This window comes from Pistacia vera, unplaced genomic scaffold (assembly GCF_008641045.1).
Source record: "Pistacia vera cultivar Batoury unplaced genomic scaffold, PisVer_v2 Contig27, whole genome shotgun sequence".
Classification (NCBI taxonomy): domain Eukaryota; kingdom Viridiplantae; phylum Streptophyta; class Magnoliopsida; order Sapindales; family Anacardiaceae; genus Pistacia; species Pistacia vera.
In genome coordinates, this window is record NW_022196079.1 from 798,333 (window position 1) to 804,276 (window position 5,944).

Consider the following 5,944-nt stretch of genomic DNA (forward strand, 5'->3'; position numbering starts at 1 on the left):
TATTGGATTTTTTTTTTTTTTTTAGTTTGGTTTAGAATAGGGTTTTGTTTATAATTGTATAGAATTTTCTTTGAATTGAATGTTATTTGAAATTCTTCAAAAGTTATGTCCAATGCTACGTTATTTAGAAATTAAGATATTTTTATGAAGGTTAAGATGAGAAGAAGAAGATAAGACTAATATTAGAATAAAATATATATTTAAATTTATTTAATGAATTTAATTTATGATGGGGTTAGAAAGTGTTTTGATGGGGATCAAATAAACACTCTTTACCAAATCTCTTATTTCAGTTAGAGTGGATCCATTGACAACCCACTAATGACTTAAAGAAACCTCACTTTTTACTAAATTTTATAATGACAAATTGATCCCTGTATTAAATTATTAGAATTAACTTTAATTTTATATATTGTACAAATACTTTTGACATCCTACTATTATCTCACAAACCCTAATATTTTTTTATGTTAATTTAATTGTAAAATTTTGAATGAGGTGCCTTAAAAAATGAGGCTTATTTATTAATAAGGTGTCAATGACTCCACACTCTTTCAATTATACATAAATTCTATCAACATTTTGTAGAATATGTTGTTTGTGAATATCTGTTTTAATGCATTAATTGCACTACCAGCATTGAGTTTCATGTAATAAATATTTATTCTTATTGAAGATATTAAACACTAGCAAGTTTCTGCTTGGTAAAATGAAATAAAGTATTCAACTTTCCTACATTTAATGAGCAATGGCTCGAACGTAGGTTTTCTATACAGGTTTCATTGCCGATTCCGTGTGGTAACAACTTCCTTATCGACAAAAGGAACCGTCGAATAACTTAAGTCTTATATAGCACTTACCTTAAGGTTAAAGAAAGGTGCAATCGATGCTCTTCCTCTTGTCGAGTAGATTGAATGTCTCTCCGGTTTCTGCGCAACCTTCCAGCCTGAAACTTCCTTATACATGATGGGACCCTTCTTTTCAGTCATTTGACTTGTAGAATCTTGATTTATATAATATGTTGTTTGTGAATATATGTTTTAATGCATTATTTGCACTACCAGCATTGAGTTTGATGTCTATTTTCATGTAAAAAAATATTTATTCTTGTTGAAGATATTAAATATTAGCAAGTTTCTGCTTGGTAAAATGAAATAAAGTATTCAACTTTCTTACATTTAATGAGCAATGGCTCGAACGCAGGTTTGAATCTCAATTTACGAATCAAGATTTTTCTTAGAAGAATTATATTTGCAGTAATTTTTATTAGTAAACATTTATGGTAATTTTAAGCTCAGTCAAAAAAAGATTTGAGAAAATATAAGATATTACTATTCATATAAAATTGTGGCAAGAATTTACTAATAGAGTTGATCAATTGCAATAGAGAATAAGAATGTTTGCAAACACTGAACACAGAATTTAACTTGTAAGTTGGTTGCTTTCTTTGTTTAATATATGTAAATTCCTTACGTATTATTGATTATATGTTTAAGGTGAAAGACAATAGTCTATAATGAAGAATACAGAGGAGGAAGAATGAACTCTATTGGATCTTCGAAATGACTAAAAAGATTGAATTAGTCTAGCACCTCGCTTCATTGTAATGGGCTATTTAGATTTTTACAAAATAAATAAAGTGTTAAATTTTTAATAACTTGGGCTGAGCCAACCGAACAGTCTAAACTATGTATGCAATTTGAATTGTCATTGTTGAGACATCAAAATGTTATTAAACACTACTTAAAACTAAACATTTATTTGGTAAATTAGCTATTATAATATCTTATGGATTTGCATATTGCAGTTTTAAAGTTATTTTGTTGTTGGCTTCTGTTTTTCATAACAGAGCTCGCCATAATGTAGAAAAATGTATTTCAATGTTATGAAGTTAATTCTTTGGACACTGAGCAGATATCTGCATTTTGTTAAAAAAATATTCCAGTTGGTGTTGTGTTTGCCGGATGGTTAGCATCTCTTCCAATCAGAAATGGAGCAGGATTTGAATGTGGAAGGGGATGATACTTTCTGCCTGGGGAAGCCTTAATTAGAAGATTTAGACCAACGCTGGTAAATGCCACAAAGACTACAAAAGCTTTCATCTCGAATTCTGTTATTGTACAGTTGCAAAAGGTTTCTGCACAGTCTATGAATTTTTTCGAATGGTGTTGATGTTGAAGCCTTTTCCAAGGCTATGATTTGCAAGCCTCCTGTAGACATTGTTTGTAGTTTTTTGCTAATATTTCAGGTTACTGGTGTGGAGACTACAAGGAAGTTGTGATTTCAGAGGTATATTTTGTCTTTGAAAGTCTAGTTTCCTCTAGGCCTTTTTTTGCAGCGAATTTTTCATTTTCTACGTTATAATTCTATACTGTTTTCAATTCTAACAATCGCATAAATTCTTTAGCCGCTGAGTAGCTATCAAAGTATTCTTATAATCCGGTCGGTTGTGTTGGGTGGATTGTTGCTCTACTTCATCCTTACAGAATTGTCTTATGAGGCCACAACAGGATTTCAATAGCTTCACCTCCCTTAAAGAAATATAAATGGCAGAGCTTCCAAATCTTATTTCTTTTTCAGATGGTTTTCTCTCCTTCCTCAACAAAGTTGAAAGTAGCAAATGTAATGCCTGACATCCTTACATGAGGTGTTGAAGCACAAAATTTCACACAATCAGTACTTAAAAAACGGATGGTTGTCCTTCTCTAATATTCATTTTAAGAGGCCAATTTCCTTCGTCTCTAATTGAGTTGATGATTTTTAGATTTCAGGACTTGAAATATCTCTCATGAGGGTTTATCAAAATCTCACCTGTCTTAAACAGTTGTGGATCAGTGATTGTCTGTATAAGTTGTCTTGTGGCTGAAAGCTACAAGCAAAATGAGCGTCCTGCAATCAAAATACTCAAAATTATTACCTTACATTAGTTGTGCCTATTGTTAATGTATCCTATTGTTAATCTTTAGTATAAACTGTAAACGTCATGCACATGCAATGGGAGGGGGCCTGAACTTAAATGTAGTTCATAGACCAACAACGGTTTAATTTTCAGTTCTTACTAATAATAAATGGCATAGATTATGTTAATCTGATAAAGCCACACAAGTTTGGAAAAACACAGAAAATATTGATTTTTTTTCAAAATGATTAAAAGACATAATTACCTACACTAATATTTAAAGAAATTAAAAAAAAATTATAGGCAGTGTCACAAGAATCTAGTGTGAGTAAAGCTTCCAGTAACACCACCAAAAGGTAAATTAGCCACCGATGCTAGCACCAGCAGCAGAAAAAGGCCCATGTGGCAACAACGTTGGTGTGGGTGAGATGCCAGAAGGCAATCTAGCCGCTGATGCTAACACCAGCAGCAAAAAAGCCTACATTAGCCGTACCTATTGTTAATGTATCCATAACCCAAAAACATAAGATGCAAAAACCACCCACAACTTCGTATTTAAAAGTCTACCTCAAGAAAGTTGCTAGAGAGCGATACCGACATTGATTCATTGACTCTCATTTCATAAAACAAGCAAGAGAAAAAAAACAGAGCACTTAAATATTTTCCATACCTTCTCTCCCAGTTTGAATGGCGGAAGACCCTTGTAAGGGCATGTGCTACATCGAAAAGCATCCCCTAATCCACACTGTAAAGTGTATAATCAGTCAAAGAGCATCAATTGATCAAACACAAGCTACTAAAACAATGATAGATGAACAGAAATTTGGTATGCTTACACGGATAAAAACAAATATCCATATGATAAAACTAAACTGGAATTTAAAATCTAAAATGGGTCAACGAAAAATCTCTAATAAAAAGAACAAAAAAATCTCAGACCATTGACCCATGGAGCCCAACACCCATATCAACCCAGACCAATGACCCTTCAAGCCCATCTTAGTATGGCCCAAGCCTAACAATAGCCACATAGAAGAAAGTTGAATCGTCCCAAGCCCATTGTGACTTTGCAACCTTGGGAAATCGTTTTTGAGTTTAATGGAGCTACTGAATTTTAACTTACTAGTTTGATTGCTTTGGGATTGAATTATTAGGATAATTTTTTGGCTCTTGTCTTGGACTCTTATAGAATAAAACAAAAAAATGCCTCTTGCTTCATGTAACTGCATTAAGAAGTCCTTGCATTTCTACAATAATGCTGGGAGACTTCTTGAACCTGAAGTTTCTCCAAAGTACAGTTGAAGGAACTTCGAACTTTGCACTATGGAGGATTTTGTATGTGTAATGCAAATTCCCAATCAATGTACTGCTAATCACACGCACAAACGCACAAATAACACACACAAAAGAAACAAGATCAAACCAATCACAAGAACACCAAATTTACCTTGGTTCACCTTTCACAATGAAAAGATTACATCCACGTTGAGCTCCAAGAATTTTTGGAGGCTCACTGCACTAGAAATCAACTGTTATTACAAATTACAAAACACTCCCAAAGATTCACTCAAATCTGAAATCTCTAGAGAATACCTGATCCAGCTTCTCTAAACCTGAAGAAAAAACACTATCTTCACCCTAAGATTATACAGATTCTCAACCCAAAAGATTGACAACAAACTAACAATGATAAGAGCAAAAACTGATCTGTCGTGAAAAAGAAAGAGGAGCAGAAAAAAACTGTTTCTGCGCAAAAGACTCTCCCTTTATATATGTTGACCTCAAGAGCTAATCTTGGCCGTTGGATCTTCTTCATTTCAGTGGCTACAATCTATTCTCATTTGCAGTGAAACGGCTGTGTTATGATAAGTGAAATTCTGCAGAAACATTACAAAGGTTTTGCGCTTCAGATATTAACAATTCTCCACCTTGAAGCTCAAAACTTTTTACAACTCAGATTTCAAGTGCAGCTAACCATCCTCAATTCCCTTCATTGCTCGGTTGCTGCCTGTTACTTGACAAATAGCAGGTTCAAGCAATGCTTGAACTTGGCAGGCGTCACCGCCTTTGTCCCCATATCTACTGGATTATCCTCTGTTGCTATCTTCTTCAAATTTATCATTCCTTGTGCCACTAAATCCTTGACAAAATGAAACCTCACGTCTATGTGCTTGGTCCTCTCATGGTAGACTGGATTTTTACTTAGGTGTATAGCACTCTGATTGTCACAAAATATAGTCACTACCCCATATATCAATTTCACCTCCATTAGAAGTCCTTGCAGCCACAATGCTTCCTTGAATACTTATGTCAATGCCACATATTCAGCTTCTGTCGCAGACAATGCCACAATAGGTTGAAGTTGGGACTTCCAACTCACACAATTTCCAGCCAAAGTGAAAAAGTAGGAAGTGGTTGACTTCCTTGAATCCTTGTCACCTGCAAAATCAGAGTCTACAAAACCCACAAGATCAAGTGACTCACATCTTTTGGAATATTCTAAACCAACATTAGTAGTGCAATTTATATATTTCAGCAACCATTTTAGGGCAGACCATTGTTCTAACCCTGGGTTAGACATGAACCTACGGAGTAGTGATATGGCAAAAGCAAGGTCAGGTCTTGTGCTTATCATAGCATACATGACTGATCCTATTACATTAGCATAGGGAATATTTTCCATCTTTAACAAATCAGAATCAGATTTAGGACATTGAGACTTACTTAGCATAAAATGACTAGCTAACGGCAGATTTACACTCTTAGATTCAGCCATACCAAATCTAGAAACCAGTTTTTGCAATTAGGCACTTTGATGTATTTTCAGTTCATTACACTTTCTGTTTCTGGTTATAACCATCCCTAAAATCCTTTTAGCACACCCTAAGTCCTTCATATCAAATTTAGAATTGAGTTTTTTCTTTAATTCATCTATTTTAGACTTAGACTTGCTAATTAAGAGCATATCATCCACATACAAAAGAAGATACAAGGGCATGTTTTCATTCAAGGCATAATAGAAACAATTATCATATTGACTCCTAT